The 25,843-nt window shown below is 40.0% G+C and overlaps 1 long non-coding RNA gene across 1 annotated transcript in view; it reads left to right on the top strand.

Annotated features, from left to right (window-relative positions):
- Positions 1–23,545, top strand: part of LOC125105577 (uncharacterized) — a 45,357-nt gene extending 21,812 nt beyond the window's left edge. Inside the window, exons 2-3 of the long non-coding RNA XR_007128949.1 lie at positions 18,689–18,782; positions 23,433–23,545. This is a non-coding gene — a long non-coding RNA (uncharacterized LOC125105577). The remainder of the gene's footprint in view (positions 1–18,688; positions 18,783–23,432) is intronic.
- Positions 23,546–25,843: the final 2,298 nt, after the last annotated feature.

Here is a 25,843-nt window from a genome sequence, read left to right as displayed (position 1 = left end):
GTCATCTTCAGGCTGCTTTTCAGAACCTGTATTTCAGTGGAACATGAGGTAAGCCAGATGCTGTCCTGAATTGCCTTGAAGGAAGCCAGCATCAGCAATCGAGAGCAAGACAAAAAAAACTCCATTTCAGGTTTTTGGCAGTTGGCTAGAAAAATATGCTGGGTAATTTTAATTTTTGGTGTGCCTGTGAAAAGAAAGAATAGATGGGGTTTTACATTTTATCTCATGCAAACATTAGGCTCACCCAGACCCTTCCTTTATTCGTGCACCTTGAAATTCAGGGGATTCTTGGCTAAGCAGGGAGAGTTTCACAGTTGCAGTGGGATGTTACAGGAAAGTTTGGCTCTGCCTACAAAATTGCTTCTGAAGATGGAGAAGTGTCAGATATGTCTAATTTCTTGTTATCTTTTCTCAAGACTCGAAGGATACCCTTGAGAAATACAAAGTCTCAGATCTGGATGAGGGAATTTTTTTCTCTGCACAGATCCCTGTTTATGATTTAGAAAAGAGATCTATCCTAACTATCTATCTCTTGCTATATTATGGCATGCCATAATTTCATCCACTTCATGCCAGCATGCAGTGGAGGTGGTGGGAGCCGTAAAGCCTTAAGGAAGAGAGAAGCTTTGTGGATTACTGCTTTTGATAGCCTTTCTCCTAGAGGTCTTAATGGGTAACTAGACCTCAAATGATAGAAATTATCCTGACCTTCTGACCTTCTAACATCACACACACACACACACACACACACACACTCGCATGCATGCACACGTGCGCACACACCCCATTTCCTGATCAAGGCTCTCACTTCATTTCTGTGTGGCATTGGGGAAGGAAGATCATTAACACTCCTGATTCCATTCCCTCTTAATGATGATGAATCTTGCTTGAATACCTTTTGGTTGAAATAATAAATCAGGTCACAAATTCTTAGTGAAACAACATGTTTGGAGTCACAAATTTTACTTAGGGATTTATTTCCCAGATATACTTACCTACAGGCATAAAGGCACGGGTCCAGTGATGCTCAATACGGCATTTTTCAAATACTAGCAAAAGGCTGGGAGAACCCATCTGTAGGGCACACCTCATTGATAATACACCTATAAAAAGAACACTCTCAAGTGTTAAGAAGCATGAATGAGTTCGGTAGGCTAACTTGCAAGACACATCAAGGGCAAAAGGCAAGACGTAGAATAATCTGTGTGGTATGCTACCATTTAGATAAACATAGAAAGGAAATACACACATATGCATATATATGTGCCTATCTATACATAGACTCCATCTAGAAGGATAAATAAGAAGCACTTAACAGTGCTTAACTCTGGGAATGAGGGCCAAGTGATCTGGTACACATATTTTATTATGTATTGTTTTGTACTTTTTAAATTTTTTCTGTTATTGTGTACATACACCACATTTTCAGAAGCATAAAAAGTAAAGTAATAAACATTTCTCACTAAGCTCTCAACTTGAGTACTAGATACTTAATTTCTAAGTTCTTTTAAGCTGCAAGTGACGTCACACACAACTACTTTGACCATGATTACAGATTAATAACTCAATGAAATGTAACTGCCTAGTGACTAGTTAGAATATACGAGTCAATGTAGTCAAAAGATCCATTGTAACTATAAATGATGAGGTTCTTTTTCTTCCTCAGTCACATAAGTCAGCTCAGGATAATTGTTGCTCACCATGAAATAAGACTGCTTTTAAGGACTTAATTGCCATCATTGTGTAATAACATTTGAGCCCCCAAACCCTTATACTGCATTTTGAAAGCATTTTGGTGCTTTCAGTTTACATTTATTCTTGTATATACATATTCACATGACTCCATTTATAATAACTAATGGGAGGAACTGGTGAAAAGTTTTCATGGATCCAAGAACATACTTGAAACGTTCATCTACCTTCACAATAGAATGTTGTCTCTCCTCTCTCTTCTATAGATAGTATGTCAAAGAAATAGAGAGGCAATTTTTGCCTAAAGAGCTCATTAGATATATATATTTTTTTCTTTTTTAGAGAGAGTGGGTGAGAAGCAGAGGGAGAAGGAGAGAGAGAACCTTAAGCAGATCCATGCCCAGCACAGAGCCTATCAAGGGCTCGATCTCACGACCCTGAGATCATGACCTAAGCCAAAATCAAGAGTCATTGCTTAACTGACTGAGCCACCCAGGCGCCCTGATCTAAATTTTGATTTTGGCCTTGCATGAAAGCACATTGAGCTTTATTAATTTATTGATTATTGCATCATCATTGATATACAATGTTATATTCATTTTAGGTATGCGACATAGCGGCTCGACAATTCCATACATTGCTCAATGGTCACCACATTAAGTGTAGTCAAGATTTAAATCAGAAGTGGGCTTGTTCTCTGTGGGGAATTTGGAATCAGAAAATCTGAGTTTCTGTCCAATTAGCCTCCAGCCTGTTCTAGTCTCAATACAATAGAAAATAAATGTGATAATACTTATCGCATGGGGATATTTGGAAGAGCAAATGAACTCATAAGTAATGAACGTGCACTTGGAAACTGCATTGCTCAACTAGTTATTTTTGTTAGATATCACACTCATCTGGGGTAAAAATAAAATGGATTCGTTTCAAAGTTCTTTGCTGAGTCTGGTTTCTGTACAATGGTTAGAATAAAAGATGTCAGTATCTTCAGGTTGATCTGCTATCTACCATTGACTAGGGCAGATTCCCCTAAGAGGACCCATGTGGTGGCAGCATCCAATCCGAATGAGGCTACATGAGACACAAAGCACACATTTAGAGTAGGTAACCCTTAAAAAGAACCAGACAACCAGACTGAGCCCATTCTTGTGCTTTTATGTGAGCATAAGAGCAGAATCCTGGAAAACACAAATATGTTTTATGAGATGACAATTTTATGCTTACATAATCTTAAATTCATGCAAAGAATTTTGATTAAGACTCTTTGAATAAGATAGAAGTGCGGTCTCTCGATCACGTTTCTTGTTTCTCAGAAATAAGAGATCAAGAGTTTTGACCTGCTATAAAACTACCCTTTCATTTTGCTTGTTTTGAATGCATCTTCTTTGATACACTAATTCTTTCTCTGTATTTCTTTTCATTGATATATAGCATTTTCTACTGAGAATTCAACTTTAAGTGTAGCAGTTTTAAGTCGAAAGACAACTTTTAAGGCGTTATACCTCATCTTTCAGCACAATAGTTTTCAAACATATGTTATTAAAGTGACAAAAGGTTTTGTTCAAAGGAAATAGTAGACAGATATCCAGAATGTTAAAAAAGGGTGGGGGTGGAGGGAAATGGAGCTAGAGTGACTGAGTGAGAGAGAAAGAGAAGGAGACCGAGTATATGTATGTGTCTGTGTGTGTGTATTAAGCCTATGGAGTCCGACTTACTGAACTGCCCCTTCTCCGATGCTCTCTTATGACAATTTCCATTAGTGGTCAATGAAATCTAATGAGTATTCTCACGATGTGGGATCCGTATGCTGACGCTGACCTATAACAATGATTTAGATCCAGGTTTGCCTCTGTTTCTTGTACACAGAACAAAAAGAGCTAAGTGGAAGTTCAGAGGACAGAAATGGTTCCCCTAGGATTTCTCTCACAGCTATCTGGTTATTATGAGTCATGCTAGGATTACAGTTTAGGATTTGAAGACACTTATAACAGGAAATATAATAAGAGAACTTGTGATGGCTGGGTTGAGAGACATATTCACGGCAAAAAAGCAGGTTGTTTGGTAAAGAAGTTAATTTCTGAACTTCTATGGACAGAGATGAAGTGAAAGTCACTCTGTATTTGAAAAACACCATGATACGTTCACTTTCTCTTGTAGCTCAAATAATCTTTGTGTTGTATATTTCAATTTTTATCTGTGTGTGATTGTATAGGGACATTTCCTTTACCAGCCATGAGTCATCCAACCCCTCACCTTGGCATAAGTTAATAGATATAGCTATTTATCCTAGGATGTATATTAAATTAAGGTTTTGATGGCCACGCTCCTCTGCTCAAATAAATTCAAACGTGTATGGGATGAAAGGCAATTTACATATGGCATTGTTAGCCTCAGATATCTAAGAAAAGCCTTCAAATATTTATTTCTCAAAAAGAAACCAAGAGAGATATTGAAAATCTTTCCCATTTGTTAAAGGAAAAACAGAGTTCACTTTATCACTCTACGAATAGAAGACCATGTATGTCTCTTGGCATATTTAATATGAATAAAAAAAGATCAAGCAGCAACTTTTATTTAATATAGACTAGGTGTTGGGGATTATCTTTTATAAGCTTTTCAGCCTAGGAGCTCAGTTCAAAAATCTTCATTTTTACTAGTTATATCTTGGTTCTAATCATTCTGGTCTTCTCATATTCTTATTATTTTTATATCTAATTATGTTTCACATCTTCTCTTTTCTACTTTTGTTAATGTGTTGCTTCAAAACTTAAGGTGTCTTACATGTGCATATTTTATCTCTACAACTAGACCACAAATTTCATGAGGGCAGACTTCTTCATTGTCCTCAAAGAATACCAATTTCAGGCTTCTGTACCAGATAATCTATGCAGGAAATGTGTGTTTATTGCCACTTTCTACACTCTTACTTCTTAACATGTGGTTGGTTTACACTCAAGGAAAACAAATTGATTTGTAATCTGAATAAGCAATATTCAATACAAAGCTAACTAAGAAGCAAAATTATGTGTAAAAATAAAATAAATCACACATCGAGCAAAATATAAGTGGTTTTTGCATTATCCACCATCTGTGGTCTTTAAACAGAAAACATTATTGTCTGATTAAAATTACATCCATTACAAAGAAGCAATATTTCTAAATAAGTTCCAAACACTCATGACTTTAGACATGTTCAATGGTCTTGCATCATAAGAGAAATTGGTAGATCTTTATGCTTTTCTGTAAAGTACATTAAATTATTATTTTGTGTTTGTGTTCTGGTAAATCCAGAGAGTCTTTAAGTGGCTAGGTGTGGTTTTAGAATAAGCATCATCTGGGGGCCCCTGGGTAGCTCAGTGAGTTAAGTGTCTGCCTTCTGCTCAGGTCATGCTCTTAAGGTCCTGGGATTAAGCCCAGCGTCGGGCTCTCTGCTTGGCAGGGAGTCTGCTTCTCTGTCTCCCTCTGCCTTTCCCCCGCCCACTGGTGCTCTCTCCCTCTCTCTCAAATAAATAAAATCTTTAAAAAAATAATGGGCAATATCTGCATTGTTATTTTCAATTTATGTTTTTGGTATTGTTACATGTGACCATAATATATAAAGGAAGTTGTTCTGGGGTTTAAAATCAAGAGGAGGAATTCTGCTCCAGGGTTGAAGTAGATCACATCTTGCAGTCACCACCAGTCTTCCTCATCCTCCCTCTTAGCAACAAGCATCTACAAGATATACAATGTTCAGGACAGTCAGACCTGACTTTGGATCCCCTGCTACCCTGCTAAGTGAGCACACAACCTTGTGCAAGTTTCTTAACCTCTTCAATCCTCAATTTCTTCATCTATAAAATAAGGACAATAGAGACCATGAAGATAAAATAAGATAATGAAAGTCCAATACTTAGTGCAGCTGCAGGTCCACATTAAGTCCTTGAGAAATATCATCTATTCTGATTACCAGATGCTCCTCTAAGTTGTAATTTGACTCCCAGAAAGGACAACTCTGCTCTCCAAATCCAGGACACTTCTCTGCACACAGGTCATGGAAAGTGTGCTACACAGCAATAGTGGCCATATTTGGTCAAGTCTCCTGTTCTCTTCATGTAGGTGGGAGACCCAACACAGATCAGTAAGGGAATATAAGCCAATGTCGAGGTAGGATGTACTTGCAAAGTTGGACATACTTGGGGAAAAGTAGTTCTTCCAGTGGATTGTGTTTGAGTACCAATGGCATTTAATGAGAAGGTTGTTGCAATGTGATGCTTGGGTCCCAAGCCATGGAAATTTCTTAGAAGTCAGAGCATTTTACACCAATGGGCTTTGATATTTACCCTCTAGGTGGTGTCTGAAGTATACTTTCTTGCTCTGAATACTACACTCTTTTTTCTGAATACTACACTTCTTTTTTCTACTAAGGTCTCCATGATACTTTCAGCTTGTTCCACACCCTCTTGTTTCTCTCCCAATCACAGAAATGCTTCCATTTGGCTGTAAGATGTGTCCAGTCCTTTCCCATGGCATCAAGCAAAACCACATGAACTGAAGCTCTCACAGATGTATCTTCAAATCAGTAGGGTTGAGAAACTCTCTAGCACCACATCTTTTGTTGAAAACACAGATCATTGCAATGGTGGTCCCTCCCCCCACTCTCACATGCATGCTCTCTCTAAAGGGAGAAAGAACGAAAGAAAGAAAGAAAGAAAGAAAGAAAGAAAGAAGAAAATCTTTAAAAAAAAAAAAAAGTAAATGGAATCATATAGTATGTGAACTTTGAGACTGACTTTTTTCTGTTCCATATAAAGCCTTTGAGATCCAGATAGGATGTTTTCTGTATCGTGTGATGGACATTCATTGGTTTCCCTCCTTCTCCTTCCACTAAAAGCACATAAATTTTCTTTAAGAAGATCTTCCTCCATTCTCAATCCACTTGCCCACACCCCCCCCCACACACAAACCCAATCTCCTGGGTGGTCACATGACCAAAACCTGTTCTTAACTGTCTCTCAGAGTGAGGGGCAGGGGCAGGCTTGGAGACAGGTGTTATACCCATTACAGTACACAGTGTTAAGTATTCTTGTAGTGACAGTGTAGAGAAAGAGGGCAAAAATAATAAAATTCTCACAAGGAATTTGGAAAGCCTTCTCAGAGGAGGAGATACTTGGGTTAAATCTTGAAGTCCGAATAATATTTTTCTAGCAGAGTAGGTGGAGAGGGCAATAATAAATCATTATCATTGTCAGTGAAAGATCAAGATAGATACCCACACCCATATGTTGAAAGACAGAAAAATGCATGGAGATTATGTGTACTGTTATCTGAAAATATGTCTGCACGTAAAAAAAAATCTATGAACTAAGCATTTATCACTAGTCAATTTAGAAAGATAATTATTTAACTAAGGCCTCTGCTTTATTAAAGGCTATTGACAAATGAAATTGTGTTTAGATTTGAAAAGTGTGTGCAAATTTTATGAAACATACATAATTATATTAAGAAGTTCAAATTAGAAAAAAGATATTTCATTAAAACATAAAGAATTATTTTAACAAGGGAAAGTATAAAGAGAAGGCTAATTGATGAATTTATCAACTTGTCTTTCTGACCTGTTTGATCTTCAGATATTTTCAGTCCACTGTACTTCTTTCCCTCCATCAATCTTGATACATGAAGAGAAACGCCGTAGAGAGGGATTACAACAATTTCTCGGCAAAATAGTAATAGGAATATCTCAGCACATTGACTGACATTCTTCTATTCAACTGCTGAAGCATAGCTTTGGATTGACCCACTCCACATTCACCCCCTCCCCTGTTTTGTGTGTTTTCTGAATTGCAGAAGCTAGAAAGCTGAAAACTACATTTCCTACACCCCCTTCCCACTAGGTACTCAGATGTACTTTGGTTTTACCGATCAGATGTGTTTGAATTTTATCTATTTATTTACTTATTTAACAAAGACATGAATATAGAACTGGGTTAAGAAGAATTAAAAGGTCTGCTGCTTTGGGCTGTTCTGGAAACTCAGCCTAGAATCTGTTTCTTTGGCAACCACATCCATTCCATAAACCATGCTGTACGATGTAATAAATTCATGGCTGTCTGAGTGAACCAGAGTAGATTCTGTTCTATGTATAACTAAACCCTGACTAATATTGCCACCTTTGGTCAAAGTTTCTGGATTTGATTTTTTTTTAAATATATGAATTATTTAGGTGTGGGTTTATGTACTAAAAGTAGAACTTGGGGGCACCTGGGTGGCTCAGTTTGTTAAGCGGCTGCCTTCGGCATGGGTCATGATCCCAGAGTCCTGGGATCGAGCCCCGCATCAGGCTCCCTGCTCAGTGGGGAGTCTGCTTCTCCCTCTCCCTCTGCCTGGTGCTCTGCCTACTTGTACTCTCTCTCTGTCAAATAAAAATAAATAAATAAATAAATAAATAAATAAATAAATAAAAGTAGAACTTGGTACCAAGCACCCAAAGTTTTTATTTTAAAATAAAATGTATTGCTTTTATCGTTGCTCAAAGTGGATATCGTTTTGTAGCTTTAATTTGGTTTATAAATGAACTGCCCATAAAAAAATATGTTAGATAATAGCGAAAGCAATAAAAATGAAAATAAAAGTTTATTTACAAATCCTTTATCTGAGATAATTTCTATTCTTTTCTGTATTTGGACATATAGCACACAAACTTTAAATCAAGAACATAACAAAAAATTGCTCTTAATATGCTTTTCATATGATATCTTGTGAACATATTTTCATGTATCAAATCTGTATCACTGTTATTAAATTCTCAGAGTTTGTATATATCTTCCACATATTTTTATAAACCATTCCCTGTTTTGAATATCCAGGTTGTTTTAAATTTTCAGTTGTTATGAACAAAGCCAAAATTAACATTTTTTGTTTCCTCTCTACTTATTTCTTCAATGTAAATTTGTAGGAGAGGAATTTCTAAGTCCATTGCAAAGCTTATTGATGTGTATTGTCAGATTGCCCTTATAGAGAATGTATCAATTTTCAAGGTCACCAGCAGCTCTACTAGTGTCTATTACTTTGCATGTCACCAACCCTGGGTGCAAATGGTCTGATCACCCAACAGGGGAAAACCAAATCTCACTTAATTTTGTTGCTTTCATCCTCTCTTCTTTCTTCTCATTAAAAAAAAGGGAGAGAAATCCCCAAACCCTGTATTTTTTAGTTGTATATACATTTTTTCTTCTCCCTATAATCACTCTTTTATTATCTGCTCTTCTGCAGTTCGGAATTATTATCCAGACATGTTTCTTATCGTGATGGTAAATATAGATAGGCATTTAAAAGCTTCAAGTGGGGTGCCTGGGTGGCTCACTCAGTTAAGCTTCTGCCATCAGGTCATGATCACAGGGTCCTGGGATCGAGTCCCGCATTGGGCTCCCTGCTCAGTGGGGAGCCTACTTCTCCCTCTCTCAGTCCCCCTGCTTATGCTCTCTCTCTATCTCTCTGTCAAATAAATAAATAAAATCTTTAAAAAAAATAAAAACTTCAAGTGTTCCGAACTATGGTTTCCAAAGCTAACGCTGAATCAGATGGCATGTTTCATGTCTCATTGGCTACAGTGACACTCTAGGCTGTAGAAGCCCAATGTCACAGCTTTAATCACTCAGGCTTGGAGAGGACAGCCCCCTGGCAATCTGTGTATGGTTCTGTGGTGCAAGCTATCAGAACTCATTTGATTGCTACCTCTGGATACCCGGAGTCTCTCTTCAAACAGCCACAGGGCTCATTGCTATTATTAATCTGTCTCTGTTGCCAGATTCATAGCTTCAGAGTAAGAAAATATTATCTGAGCAAATATTTAAGCAGAATTCTCTACACTGTTATGCTTCATTAAAGAACAGTTTTCCTTCAGTTTGTTCTGGAGTAAAGTGAACTGCTCCGAATCAATACACTCTCCAGTTTGCCCCAGCCTTCCCCCACCCCCCACAGTAGGAAGACAAGGGCTTCTCAGGAAGAAAAGCTTTATGAGGATAAGCCTGTCTCTCCTATTCATGCCCTTTTACTGGAATTCAGTCTGTGGTGGTAAAACACTGTGACGGAAATGGAGAAAATGAAGGGTGTTGGTCTGCCCCCTCCCTCATGGAAAGTGGTTCAATACCACTGACATTCTTCTGCCCATCTGCTGGTTGATGCATGTGTTTTTCATTGGCCCATTCAACATCATCCTCCTATGCGGCTGAAGCTTTCAGGTATGTGGTTGGATTGGAAAGCATAAAAATGTGTCCTCTGTAGGGTATCCTAAAGTAGTATGGTGTCAGGACTCCTATCCTAAGATATTATAGGGTCTTCCTACTCCCTTCTGTTTCAGCTGCCCTCCTCCCCACTCACCACTTGAACATACATGCTATAGAGAGCACCAGCAGAAAGAACACCAAACAGACAAAAAAACAAACAAACAAAAAAATGCTAGACATTGAAATTATAGATTTGGATACGTGGTATTTGTACAACAAACTGGTGTATTTATCAAACACAAACATAAAACCTGGAAAAAGGCATTCCTAAAATTTCTAATCACTAATATTTTTGAGGGTACTGGGGCCCTTGTCTTTTTGGTGTGGTTCACACTGGCATAGATGATTGAGGGAAATTTTTGCTTTCTCTTAAAAGCAGCTATTTGCAGAGCAGTGTCTTTTGGCTGATGGTGCTCATGTCGATAAATACGCATTCATGTTATTGTTGATAATAACCTACGAGTGGGAGAAATGCCCATGAGCTTATAGAACTATGGAGAGACTTGGAAGGGTGAACTTTTCAAATTCTTATTTGGCTCATCTCAGATCAGGAAAATATGGAGCCAATAAACCAGATTCCCTTTTCTTTTCTTTCTTTCTTTCTTTTTTTTTTTTAATGTTTCAAGTTTTTATTTAAATTCTAGTTTGCATTCTCTTTCTCTTAAGAGCTTCCTCCCTTCTGTTTTTATATATAAGCCCACTAAAAAATGGATGGCTGTAGCTCATCCCACCTTATTTTCTATTAAAACTTTGTGGAATAAAGGCTAGAGAGTCGATAATTTCAGTGTCTTCAGGCAGATGAATTGGTTCTATTATTTCATAACTTCAGAAAAGTTGTGGCCATGTCTGTATCATGGATTTCTGGTGAAGCTGTCGGGGTTGGTTTTTATAGATGTTTTTTCAACACCCATCAAGAAAACCACCATTTATTGTTTTGTATCACAAAGTTCTATTTAGAATTATGGACTAAAATATCAAACTTTTATCTTATATTTAAAAATAGCCATTTTATTATATTAAGAAAAAACATCCAGCTCTATCTTGTTATTTCTTTATCACAAAGAAGAGAGAAGTGAAATCCGTATTAAAAGGCTGTGGAACATTGTGCATCTAAAGTACTCAGCAAGTTATTCCCTACAGCACTCCATATGATATGTAAATCTTTTGATCTTTCACAAAATGCATGAATACTATAAAGAATAATGAGTACAAGCCTGGAAAATACAATATTGACTGTCAATGTAGTGCACTTAGCCACAATTATTATTTGCGTGGCTTCAACATCACTGGAGGGGATACTTCTGTGAATATGTTAAGTACATGCCAGTGTCTGCTAAAGAAGATTTAATTTTATAAGAAAGAATTCTTTTTCCCTTTCCCCTTCCGCTGGTTATTCATTTTTTTGAAACCATTTTCTCAAGACAGAAAGAATCTTTGGGAAAGGTGGAATTGACTAGAATTTAAAAAGAGAAGCCCTGCTACCCTGTTGTTATTAATTACCATATGATGGATAAAATAACTTGGCTTTGGAAAGTATCACTCTAGATACCCTGCAGAAAGAATATTTAAGTCATGGTAAGCTGTTCTTTATAGAAATCTTTATTTAAAACTTAGTTTAGTGATGGGAATGCAATTTCTTCAAGTTCAGTTTAGAGAACAGTTTAATTGGAATTTCTGAACATTTTAGAAATTACCAATTCTGTTTGAACTCAGTCAGCAGGATTTATTTGAGACAAACAAATAAGCCACAATCTTTTTTTAAAAAGATTTATTTATTTGGGGGGTGGATGGATGAGAGAAGATGGGGGAGAGAGAGAGAATCTCAAGCATACTCCCTGCTGAGCATGGAGTCTGAGGCAGAGATCTACCTCAGGACCCTGAGATCATGACCTAAGCTGAAATCAAGAGCTGGATGCCCAACCGACTGAGCCATCCGGGCATTCCAAGCCACAATCTTTTTTACGTATCCATTAAAAAATTGATATTTGAACTCACTTGGTTTTAGTCAAAGTATTGAGCTATTGTCCTGTTGTGGCTAGCTGTGTTTGCAATGTGATAGGACCTGGTTAATTAATCCAGCAGAGCTGCTGGCTAAGGACAAATGACTCACTGGTAGAACAAGATTTGGGAGTAGTTTGGGTACAAATGGGAATAAAAATTTATTCCCACAATGAGGTATGTAATCCCAAGATGTTAGTGTCTCAACATACACAGAGACGTGAATGCAAGGAACTCTACTTGGATGCATAGCTGCATTAAACCTTTTAAACTTAAGTTTTTAAGAGCGTATGAATAAATTTTTATTCTAAGATTTGGAAATGCAAAGAACCAACAAAGTCTAATAGGATTTTGATAAAGATGTACAAATTTGGACAAATTTGCTACCTGATTTTGTGACTTACTGTAAAGCTACAATAATCAAGATAATATGGTATTGGCATATGGACACATAAGTAGGCAATAGAACAGAATAGAGAGCCCCATGTTTACAATCATTTGCTAAAGGTACCTAAGTAGTCTAATAGGGAAAGAAAGTCTTTTCAACAAATGCTGCTAGAATAACTGGACAAATGGTGTGGGGTTGGTGGGAGTGATATGGAAGTGAATCCCATATCACGTTATACACAAAATCAATTCAAGATGGACAACACACATAAATGTAAAAGATAGGACTATAAAGATTTGTGAAGAAAGTATAAGATAATATTTTTTGCAACCTGAGGGTAGGGAGAAGCTTCTTAGGACACAGAAAGCTTGCAGATGGCAGACTGTGGGACTTCTTAGTCTCTGTAGTCACGGGAGCCAATTCCTATTATAAATCTCCTTTTGTATGTATCTTATTTCATGCATATGTACAGATGCTTATGTCTTATATGGGTATATATATGTATGTGTGTATATATATATTATACTACATATTTTTTTTAAAGATTTTATTTATTTATTTCACAGAGAGAGATCACAAGTAGACGGAGAGGAAGGCAGAGAGAGAGAGAGAGAGGGAAGCAGGCTTCTTGCTGAGCAGAGAGCCTGATGTGGGACTCGATCCCAGGACCCTGAGATCATGACCTGAGCCGAAGGCAGCGGCTTAACCCACTGAGCCACCCAGGCACCCCTATACTACATATTTTATACTACACACATACATACACACACACAATTCTATGTATATATTCCATTGGTTCTCTTTCTCTGCGGAATCTCGACTAGAGCCACTTTGAGTAATCACCTCTTCAGCAAGCATGTTCATTTGTTCCTTCATTCAATAAACATGCATCAAGTCTGTTATGTGCCAAGTTCTAAAGTAGACCTGATATACAGATGATTGCAAAATAATTCCAATCTTCAAGGAATTTGCAGTCAGCTTGGGGAAACAGAAAATGATGTAAACAAATAATTGCTCTACAGTGAGATCACCCCTATAAAGACAGAAGTGCAAAGCACCAACATGGTGTGAGGCAGGGTGTGACCAACCCTGTCTAGAGAGAGGCAGGTAGGATAGTTGAGAGGAAGAGGCCATGAGCTGGTTCATGGGCCAACAAAGTGGAAGGGACATTCTTGGCAATGCCCATTACATGGGCAATGTCATCCATGCTTGAGATAGAAAGACCTGTAGCTTACTTTATCTGGATCAAGGCTGGAAGCAAGAATGACCCAGGGTTGTTCTTGCTTCCAGGGTCATGGTCAGAGACAAGCACCCAGAAGCATCATGTGCCTTGCTGAGAGCTCTGGGCTTTGCTTGATGGGGAACTCCTAGGTTTTCTGAAGCAGAAGACCATCAGAGTGAGAAGTGTTCATATTAGAAAGATTGCCCTGGTGGAGCGATGAGAGTGAACTAAAGGTGAGATGCTAACAATCCAGGATCCAGAGACTAATTCAGAAACTACAAGTGACTTGATATTTGTGATAAGGGTAGACAAGCAGCCTTAAAGAGGAAGGGACAGAGTTGACACCTAAAAGGTAGAATAAGCAAGAATTCATGAAGGAGGAGATTTAGAGGGAGGGACTGACAGAGAAGGAGGAGTGACAGCTTCTCCCTAGGTTTATGACTTCGGTAGATAATGCTGCTATTGACTAAATAGGAAATAGAGAGGAGGAGCCCTTTTGAAGAGAGTTTTTGAAGCGGAGTTTTGGTTATTTTGACTGAAATTTCTGTGGGAGGTACAGCTGGAAATAGTCAACTGACAGCTGTGTGGGCAGGTTATAAGCATGACTACAACCCCCCAGGGTGAGTGTATAAATTAATAAAAGATTAAAGGTCAGAGTCCTTAGAAACACCAACACGTGAGAGTGGGATAGATGGTGGGAGGTGTAGAAGATGGTCTGATTGCAGAGAAGCTGCTTAGGAAGGAGCAGTGCCCCAGAAACAAGGAGCCTGTTTTCCGACTGAACCTGGGTGGGTGGCTCGATCCTTCTGGAAGTTCCAGCCTTTCAGTCAAATCTAGGAGCACACAGAAACTGGAAATAGGAAGCTTCAAGGCAGAAGCCAAATGACTGGGGTTTAGCTTTAGGTTTAGTTGCCATAATAATGCAAATTCTTTTTTTTTTTTTTTTTTTTAAAGTCCCATCACTAGAGTATGCCGCTGGATCTCATAGCGGCAAAACAAGGTCAGCAGCATACACCAGCCCTTCTAGCGTTCCAGGAGTTCCAGGACAGGAATCCATTTGATTGTGGGGTTGCACCTATACACTGTGTTGGCCCCAAAGTCAGAGAGGAAGAGAGACAATTTAAGGGATATTTGTATCAAATCCCGTGAATACTTAGAAAGATAAAAATGGAGTGGTTGTGGGGCAGCTGGGTGGCTCAATCGGTTCAGCATCCAACATTTGGTTTTGGCTCAGGTCATGATCTCTGGGTCATGGAATCAAGCCGTGCATCAGGCTCCGTGCTCAGCAGGGAATCTTCTTAGATTCTCTCCCTCGCCCTTTGCCCCACCCCACCCCCCGCTCTTACACTCTGTCTAAAATAAATAAATAAGGCTTTTTAAAAAGTGGGTCTATTCGTACAACCTCAAGGCCCAAGAAAACTGTCATGCTGATTTTTTCTGTTTCTTTTTAAAAAACGCCTCATTATTGCAGCAAATGGGCCATCATAAGCTCTTTCTAGTATTAGCAAGATACAGAACACTTTCTTGGAGAGATACGAAGAAATATTATTTCTACAGCTCACAGTGTTTTCAGGAGTCATGTTTCTTTGGCGAAGATGTCTTCTCATTTTGAGTGACAAGTCAGAATTACACCAACAAATACTACTGTTCACTTCAGCAACCAAACAGATGGATACCTAGATCCATCCACTGGAAAATAAAAAAGACCAAGATCCAAATTTCTCTGGTTTTTTTGTTTGTTTATTTTTTATTTTATTATTATTATTATTTGCTGTTGTTGATTACTCTAATGCCATTTGACCCTGAATTTAGAAGTCCTCAACAAAAAAGTGCCTTAAAAAAAATAAAGATTTACTGTTCCTGAATAATTGATCCTATTTTAACTTAACCAATAGCTAAAATGTTATTTAGAAATAATTTTTTTATTCAGATTCTAGTTTGAATGAAAAATCTTTGAAAAAAGATCAAATATTGACAAGCTGAGAGTAAGAGTCATGATTTAGGCTTTGTCAAGGAAACTATTCTGGATGAGTCCATGTTTTGCTTACTCAAACAGAACAATTAAGGAAAAGTGATATTCCAGTTTGAAGGTAGTTATGCTTTGATCTAACCTCATCCTTTCTAATGTATTTAAGAAGTCCAGCCAATTAGACAAGAGTTTTCATTAGGCTAGAGGTTAAGTTGCTTTAACAAAAGAACCTTAAATACAGTATCTTAATGAAGATAGGTTTTTTTTTTTAAGATTTTATTTATTTATATGATAGAGATCGCTTCTTGGCCTTTTGGCTAAGATCAAGTGTTATTTGATAGACAGGGATCACAAGTAAGTAGGCAGAGAGAAAGGCAGAGAGAGAGAAGGAAGCAGGCTTCCTGCTGAGCAGAGAGCCTAATGCGGGGCTCGATCCCAGGACCCTGGGATCCTGACCTGAGCCGAAGGCAGAGGCTTTAACCCACTGAGCCACCCAGGCGCCCCTAGTGAAAGTAGTTCTAAGGAGAATATTCCAAGATGGTGGGAGAGTTCTACACCACATGGCCTTTTAGAAACTTATCCTGTTGGTCTGCCATCCCTTAGAGCACTGTCCTTGTCTATATAATCAAAGCTGGCTTGGATTAATCAAAGCATGGACATGATCACATATATGCCTCAGCTTATGATAATTGGGGAGAGAGGTGCACTGGGACACATGGATTATCTTTAAAGTTGGAGTACCCAGAAGTTGGACACATCCTACTGCCTGACCTTGGTCATGTAGCCACATTCGGTTGCAAATGAGGCTGAAAATGTAGTCGTTAGCTGGGCATCCAATTACCTAGTTTAAACTTTAGTGCTAGGAAAAGGAGGGAGAATAGACTTTGACAGACAATCAGGAGTTTCCTGATCTTTGTGAGACACACTGATAGAAACATGACAATACTAAGCTTGGAAGCTTAGCTTCAAAAGGCAGGACTTAGGGCTCAAACAATGGTTAAATTGTACTAAAGATCATATTGCAGAATAAGGGAAATAGAATGCATTCTATTCCAAATGGATATTTTGGGGAGAAGCAGTAATGCAGAAAGATAGCAAAAGGCCCAGAGCTTAAATAAACACATTTAAATAGGAGGTGATGTGTTGCAAGACAAATGAAAATCAGTTGATTTACCAGGCCTCTATCCAAATGAAAATAAGGTCACCCCTGATTCTGAGAAGTTCATATAGGAAAGGGAAAGAATTCTAATTAGGATTAAGAATATTATCTCTCTCCAAATGTCTGCAAGCATAGAATACTGGTTCTGTCTATGGCTATACCTATAATTTTGCAATATGACTTTTTTTTAAAGGAGGAGACAATTTGGTAAACTGATAACTAATTTAGATAATGCTAATTGTATTGGGTGGAAGATGATTAGGAAAGTTATAAAAGAAACCTCAAGTGTGCTCTGCATGGGATATTATTGAAAACATGAATATTGTGTAAAGCTGTTCTCCCTTCCACAAAAGGGAGATGATTCCTAGATGGGCTTGTATTATACAAAATCAGAAAAGGAGGAGCTGGGGGCAGCAGTAGTTACGCTGATTTTAGTATCCTTTGGAATCCCTCTTTAATTCCCTTCTGTGAATGGTACATGCACATAGGCTCACACATGACTTAACTGTATAACGTTGTTACCTGGCTTTGTAATCACAGACCATACTTCGCGTGTGGATTGCTGGTACACATTTACTTCCCTCTCAGTTAAATGCAAATCACCTTGGTTATTAAGTAAGCCGTCTCTATTTTAGCTGTGCATACAACTTGCTGCCTTAGAACATTGTGGAAATTATATATAGCCCTCCCTACGGAATGGTTGCTATCACCGAATCAGGTTTTGGAGAGTTAGTCAAATATTGGTTTCCCGTTTTAAGTAAACATAGCGTGCTAATCTACATGAGTATGGTGTCCTATAGAAAGCCTGTTTAGTGGTCTTTGGAGTCATCGTATTTTCTTCATGCCATATGCTAGTCAACAGGAAAGATAAGGTAACTATCCCATGAGCACTCGATCAAGCAAAAGGCATGGCCTTTATGAGATGCAACTAACATCCCTCCACTTCTGTAGTACAAGTTCAGGCAACCCCTCTGGTCTTGTTATTTTCTGTTCTTCCCCTCCCCACCTGCTGATTCATTCTCTATTCTTCTTGGCCTTGTTTTGTGCCATGGGAGGATGACCCTTGACGAACACGTCTCCTGAGCTCTCTTGCTGGTGGAATTATGATTAGATTTGGCCAATATTTGGAGATTAGAGGGTGAGTGTAAAGGTTTAGGGTAGTTCTTCCCGGCTTCCTCCTTCCTTCCATGCTCTATTTCAGGCAACATTTGGTTCTCTCCATGACCACAGCTTCCACTGGGTGACTCTTCTTTGCTCTTTTGTCTCTCATTGTGGTCCACTAACCTGATCTCTTCTCCTTTTCCCTTCAGTTTATAGGTAGTAACATCTTCCCACTGAAAGTTAGTTCCTGGATACCTCACTATCTGTTGCTTATTCCCTCAATACAACCCACATCTCCACAAGTAATACTTTCTTAAAGTTCCTTCCTTGGAACCAGTTGGGGTGAATTCTGTTCCCTGCTACAACCATGGCAAGGAAGATAGCTGTTAAGTCTTTGTGTTGATCTACATTCAACAAATTCTGCAGAGAGTTATCCATGCCTACTCTGTTTAATTTCCTTCCTTTACTTTTCTCTTGAGCTCATTCCAACAAGTCATTGCCCTTGTCAAAGTCATCTGTGGTAATAATGATAATCCATGGGTCAGTTCTCAGCCCTCATCTCTTTTGATCTTTCAGTAGCCCTGAATACAGCTGATCATGCTCTCCTCATTGAAATTTTTTCTTCACTTGGCTTCCGGGACATCATGTTCTACCAACTTTTCTAGGATTTCATTAGCCAGTCTTTCTCAGTTTCCTTTATTGGTTCCTCCTTGTGACAGAGCCTGGATGGCAGTTTACCAAACGTGCTTTCTGTTTTTCAAGAGCACTTCATTAGACAGCATTTCTGAATCTCCCTTGTAATTTGGAAAGGCCACGGGTACCAATTCTTGGTGTGATCCTAAAATAATTATGCACCATCTTCCACATTCTTTCCTTTTCTCCTTGAATGATGCAGATGTTCATGATGACCTTAGAAACCATGTGAAGAAGAGGAGCCACAAAATGGAAGGAAAGCCACCACCAGTCAAAACATACATTTTGGACTTTATGTGAGTGAAAAGTATACTTCTATTAAGTTTGAGCCATTATTCATTTCTGGTTTTATTATAGCATGTAGTATTACCTGGACTAATCTCTTTATCTCATTGTTCCCTCAACACCATGCCCAGGGCTCAGCCCTTGGATCTCTTCTCTTTCTATGCTTCCATCTCATGATTTCAATCAATCTCATGCCTTTAAATACCATTCATACTTTTATTAGCTTCATCCTTCCCATTGTTCAGACTAAAAACCCTTCTTGAACCCAACATCTGATCAGTCAATGAATTTTATTGGCTCTACATTCAAAATATACCCAGGGGCATCTAGGTGGCCCAGTCGGTTAAGTGTCCAAGTCATGATTTCGGGTCAGGTCATGATCTTGGGTTGTGAGATCCAGCTCTTCATTGGGTTCTATGCCCAATGGGGAGTCTGCTTGGGATTATCGCTACCTCTCCCTCTACCCCTCAACCTACACCCTAAATAAATAAATAAATGAAATCTTTAAAAAAAAATCTGGTCCCTTTCTCACCATCTCCACAGGCATCATGCTGGTCTACTAGCCGCACCTAGAATGACATAAGATCCTCTTGCTGGTCTCCTTGCTTTCACCCTTGCCCTTTCCAGTCTGTCCTGAACCTAGTCAACAAATTACTCTGTTATGGAACGCCTGGGTGGTTCAGTTGGTTAAGCCGCTGCCTTTGGCTCAGGCCATGATCTCACGGTCCTGGGATTGAGTCCTGCATCGGGCTCCTTGCTTGGCAGGGAGCCTGCTTCTCTCTCTGCCTCTGCCTGCCTGCCACTCTGCCTGCTTGTGTGTGCACTCTCTCTCTATCTCTCTCTCTCTCTGACAAATAAATAAAATCTTTTTTTAAAAAATGACTCTGTTAGAATGGAATTCAGATCATGTCACTCTTCTGCTAAAAACCTTTTGGCTTTCCATCGCCCTCTCCACAACCATAAGAATCTTACAACGGCTTGCAAGTTCTTGCATGAGCTATCTGTTCCTTCTTGGACTTCAGATCCTATAGGTCTCCATCTCCACATTGCCCCCATGCTGGCCTCCTCACTGCCCCCTTGCACAATCCCACCTCAAAGTCTCTTTTCTTCCTGTTTCCTTCCCCAGGTGGTCCCAAGGCCTCCACCCATTGCCTTCTTGACTCAGACGTCCCCTTGTCAGTGAGGTTTCCATGACCACCCATCTAAATCACCCCATCCGCTCAGGCTCACTTCCCTCCTTTCTGGTTCAGTCTTTCGCATTAACAGTGAGCACCCATGCTTCCAATTCATTTGATTAAGGTTTCTATTTCTTGCGGCTTCCCTCCCCAGGATTTAGCTCAATGCAGGCAGGGATTTTTGTTTGTTTTGCTTCATGCTGTATTTCAGCGCCTAGAACTGGCCTGACACACGTTAGAGTGTTTGAGAAATACTGGTGGAATGAATGAATAGGGAATGAATGAATTTTCTGCACTCCTTTCAAACCTCACAGGAATTCCAAGTTTTAAAGTGCTTCTTAAAAAACAGACCATAAATGAAAGAAAGAAAGGACAAAGAAAGCCGGAAAGAGAAAGATAGGGATGGCTTCACACTGTAACAGAAAATACGCTGCACTGTTACCAACCAGCATTTTCCCAGCCGTCAAAATTGAACCCGTCCCAATAATCATGCTGACAGAGCCGTTCGTAGGAGATTGGGGTCTTATGACCAGCATTCCAAGAACCCATGGCAGGCAGGCACTCCAGGCTAGTATTGTTAGGTTTGACGTAACAATGTGCTAAACCAAGTGTGTTTTTATTTTACAGAGTATGACCAAGTGGTTATAATTTTAACACATTTTAAAATGCATTTAGATTTCTCTTTGTAAAAATATCTGGTATGCATAATTTGGAAAATGTAGAAAAGAATAAAGGAAAAAAGAGTGACAGAGAAAGAAGTTGGAAAGGGAGGAACAGCCATAGTCACAGACTTATATAGTTAATGTATTAATGCATGGCTTCCCATCTTTTTTCTGTACTTTTTTTTTAAGTGATCTGACTGGGGGCGCCTGGGTGGCTCAGTCGGTTAAGCATCTGCCTTCTGCTCAGGTCATGATCCCAGGGTCCTGGGATCGAGCCCCACATCAGGCATCCCCCCCGTCTCTGCCTGCCACTCCCCTTGCTGTGCTCCCTCTCTCTCTGTCAAATAAATAAAATCTTTAAATATATATGTATATATATTTTATCTGTCTGTTCAATGTGGGGCTTGAACTCACAACCCCAAGATCAGAGTCACATGCTCTACCGACTGAGCCAGCTAGGTGCTCCTTTTTCTCTTAACATTAAAAAAAAAAAAAAAGAAGTCATCTTTGAATGACCTTAATCAACGGAATCCATGAGCATGAACCTCAGTGCACATAACATGAATCACTTCTCACACGCTGAAGCGGGGCTGCTCCCGTTCCTCGTGGCACACACTTGGCAATCAGCTCACGTGATCGTAATTATCCTGTCATCAGCAGCATTTAGTGGCAGACGGGACCATTCAGACCTCATCAACGGCCCCATGCACGGATTTCAGTCACCCGTTTTCCTCCATGGGAAAGAGCAATTCCATTTCTGTAGCAGTCATGAAACATTTTTTAGTGAGAAAGCAGGAGAGATTAAAAACGGTTGTGGCCTTGCCTGTGAGTAATGATGTCAAATGATGGAGTGGGGTAATTATTGTGAAGACTTAATTCCTGTGTCATCAGGTATTTATAGATATACAAAGCATTCTACTGATTAAACAGCATTCAAGGTGAACTAAACATTCCCTGTGATTGACAGTTTACAGCTCAGACTAAAAAGATTAAATAACATTAGAAAGTGGCAGGTGACTTCTTTCCCCTCGGGGCATTGTGCCCTGTGAGGAAACGAGAGAGACTTCTAATAATATTGCTAACAAGAAAGTTCTGGACTGTTTGCTTGCAGCAGTCATATTCTGAGAAGGAATGCAAATCCTGTTATGCATCTTTTTCATCTTGGGGAGGTTGCGGTGGCTCTAAAAGTTAGATAGAAGGTAAAGGAAAAGTATACCTTCCCTTGAGACTGAAAATACCCTGAAACGTGTCCAACTTCGAGGCGCAGATAATGTTGCAGAGCTGTTGGCCAAGATCAATTTGCTTTCTATTGGACACATTCTTTCTCCAAAATACAGCCAACATGATTCCCAAATTCAGTGATTCAGAATTTCAGGTAACCAGCAAGGCTTCTCTGTAAAGGGACCCCTGTAGCCGGGCCTTCTGTTAGACTACGTGATTCCCAATTACATATCTATGCGTGCCTTACCTCAGCCTCTCTCTCTTTCTTTTCTTTTTTTTCTTTCTAGGAGGTTCAGAAGAAGAGATTTTTTTTTTTAACATCTCCACTTTAAGCTGGGTAATACTACTTCCTACAAAACCATAATCATAAAACCTTACATGTTTGTGCTTCTTTGAACTTTATGAAATGTTTCTTCTTTTTTTCTCTTTTATCTCATGGGAATAATAGTACCCACACACAAGGTTATCATGAGAGCCAGAGGAAAGAGTGCATGTGAGGCGATTAGCACAGTGTTGGCCCACTGCATTTGCCAAAGAATGGTAAACCATTTTAATGAACTCATTTACTATATTGCATCCTCACAATAGCCCCCCAAAGTAGATAAAATAAGCAGCCTTATTTTGGGGTCACGGGTGCCTTTGAATCTGAGATGCAAATGTTGAGTAGCTTTCCTAAATTCAGGAGATTTTTAGGGCCTTGAGTCAAAATTAGAATCCAGACCTACTGGTTTCCAACCTCATACTTGTTTTCCCTGGAGTTTTCTAGAGCACATTATGGATCTGGGCTGAGAGACGGGCCTCAGTCCACCATGTCTTCTCTCTTAGGGCGTCATAACAGTCACTAACGTTCCCAGCTGTGCTCCTCTTGGCTCCTTTAGTGCCCGTCCTATCAATCTTTTATTAACAGCGTTCTGCACTCACGAAGAGCATAAGCTTTGCTTCCTCACAGACTTGAGTTTGAATCCTGGTTCTGCCTCTTAGTAGCTGTGTAGGAAATGAGCACAGATTCGTTGGGAGGATTAAAGAACGTAAGATACTGCCTACGTAGTACCTGGTGCATGGAAATCACTCTCCAAATTCTCGTTATTCTTACGATGGCTAGATGAACTCCAGAGCTACACTGCTGTACCTGCTGTCACAGCCACGTCCCCACACCAGCTGTCTCCTTGGGCTCCAGCCAACCTGGCTCATGGCCTTGCTATTCCACTGAAACTACGGCTCTCCTTGTCAATAAATACCTCCTTCTGACCAATCCAGGGTCTCTCTCTGGCTTGGGGCACCGCGGACTCATCCCTCGCCACTGGACGCTTTGCAGTCTTGGCATCAGCGCCCCCCCCACCCTGGTGATTGTCCTCAGACGTGGCTCCCTCCTCTTCTCATGGCACCACTTCCCTCATCCCACTCATCTGAGCGCTGCCTCTCGCCGCAGGCAAAGGCTCGGACCTACCGTTCTCTTCTTCGTCTGCACCCTACAACAATCATGGTTTTACTTACGTCTCCATATTTTTCACCTTGTGCTCACCATCTCCACAACTAGAATAATTAATTGATTGATTCCCACATCACATATATATAATTGTGTCTATAATAATTTTTTTTCCAGATCTCTCAAGGCTTGGTGAGAACACTTAGAGGAATGGGATGAATTGTGCTAGCAGGAAGCAAAAGGGGAAATGCCTAAACATCATCTGGATCTTCTGAACTACTCTTTACAAACCTTTACAAACTACTCTTTACAAACCTGAACTACTCTTTACAAACCACGAGCAATCGTGGAACCCCCATGAGTCTCATCCCTACTGGGCAGGTGCCCCGTAGCCATATGAGTGAATGGCTCTCCCACAGCCTCCTTCCGTGCAATGTCTTAGCAACGTCTTAAATTGTTAGGGATTTCTGAATAAATAAGGCATACTTCCCAACACTGGTGTCCCACCAGGAGCCTCAGTAAGGTGACAGTTTAAGCTCATAAATGCTCTGGCCCCGTTGGGGGCCCCCGGTAGAAGCGAGACTCCGGCATCCTGTTTGAATAACCGTGTCTGCTGCCACTCTCTCAACACACAGGAAACAGTTACTCTCATGTGCTCTATGCCCTCATATGGTCCTGGAAACCCCTCTAGAGTCCTGTCCCCCCATTCTGGTAGTTTCCTTCACGCCTATGTGCCATGATGTATCCTGCTATGCAATTGTCACCGCTCCAGCATGTGTCATTGACTAGGGTGACAATGATTAAGGCGTTGTTGTTGCCACCCAGGTGTTCTGGACACTTTGTTACAAAGACATGGATACAGCAAAACTATGGCCACCACCCCAGAGTGGTTCTAACGAGGAAGAAATCTGGGGGTAAAGGGTACGACCCACAAAGCCTCTTTCTTCTTCTCCAGTTCGGTGCCTGGAGAGACCCAAAGTATGGTATAGACATGCATGTCAGTGCCCTTTTACATAGAAAATAGGAAATGAATTCTAAACAATACTGGAAACAGCTGACCCTTTTAGCACGATGCTTAAATATGCTAGTGCTGAGCCAAGGCAGCATGTGCAGAGTAAATATTTTAATCCCTAATTAATCACTTTGGTTAGATTGGTAAAACACAAGTCTAATGAAAATAATTTGAAATTTCCTTCATGAATAATTGCCTTGTTCGGGGAATTGTGGGAAGAGTCAACTGACTGACCTTCCATTCTTACTCAGCTGTACTGCTCTGAGACTTAATTTGTGTCCTTCAACCTCTTCCAGTCACCGTCATGAGATTAGAAATACCTTCCGTGCAGTTTAGCAGCAACTATGCAATATGACAGTCAAGTCAGCAGAGAGGTAGAGACCCAAGTGACTCCTTGCTTCCTTGCCGCGGAGCTTGCCCTACCCTGTAGAGAGGCGAGTGTCTTCACAGCCCTGCGTTCTTTTATTAGGCTGTGGACATGATGGATGGCTTCAGGTTATTGAACTGTTCATGTTCCTTTTTAATTAAAAACTTGAATAATAAAGTGCCCAGGGTTGGGCATTTACAAAGGGGAGAGAAAGAATTTTCCAACTCTGAGTGCTGATGAATGGTGTTCTGATTAGGTCTGTGCCACCAGATTTAATTACTTCTTTGAGTAAATCGAATTTTTCTTATGAAGCAATGTTCCTGGGTGTGCAAAGACCAAAGGTTAAGCCACCTTGCTAGTTACCTGTTCAGACATGTTGGAACCTGTTAGATGTGGGTGGGGAGCACACTCTATCCCATCCTTCTTCTATCTTGCCTGCCTGTTCTCCTTAACTTCCTCCCCGGTGTCCCTCAACCCCCTTCCAGCAATGAACTATTGCTTATCTGGTTGGAATGTCACTAGGAGCGATGACTGGCAACGTGCCCCATGGCTGGTGCACTCTGGCTCACACTGCAATCATTGCTAAAAATTGCCTGGTCCACCAGTCGGTTTGGCCAGTTCTGTGGACTGTCACGGTCCACCTGCTGGACCATCTGCCACTTCTCCCTGGAGGTTCCTCCTCTCTTTTGTTTTCCAGTCTGGTCCTCCTCCTCGATCTTGCTCCTTTATTTGGGAGATTCAAATATTTGGGGGAATTTTTCTTTTGCTTCTAAGCAAGTCGGGGGGACATGATGTTCTTGGGTTGCTGAAATGCATTTGGAGAAGAGCACCTTAACTGCTTGCTGTTCCACAATTGCCTCACAAAATGGCCAATGACTGGCTTAAGAAACTTGGTTATAAAGCGGGAAAAATGCCATTCGGATGGAGAGGCATGGAGGCAGGGGCCTTGTAACCCAGGTGATAATTGAACCAAATTTTGGGGGCAGATTTGGTATCTCTATTCAAAATGGAATTAACCATGTTGTATGCCAAAAGGGCCATAGAAGCCCTCCCATTTTGCAGGATCCGAAGCATCGAGACTTGGAAGCCAAATCACTGGTTTCCAATATGTTTTCACCCACTGTGGTATGTGGTGGCATCACTGTGCATCCAACAGCGTGACATATAGACAAACCTGACTGGTTGAATATGCCGTTGTCCTGATGACCG

This window comes from Lutra lutra, chromosome 7 (assembly GCF_902655055.1).
Source record: "Lutra lutra chromosome 7, mLutLut1.2, whole genome shotgun sequence".
NCBI classification, from domain to species: domain Eukaryota; kingdom Metazoa; phylum Chordata; class Mammalia; order Carnivora; family Mustelidae; genus Lutra; species Lutra lutra.
This window is presented reverse-complemented; position numbering and strand designations above follow the sequence as displayed.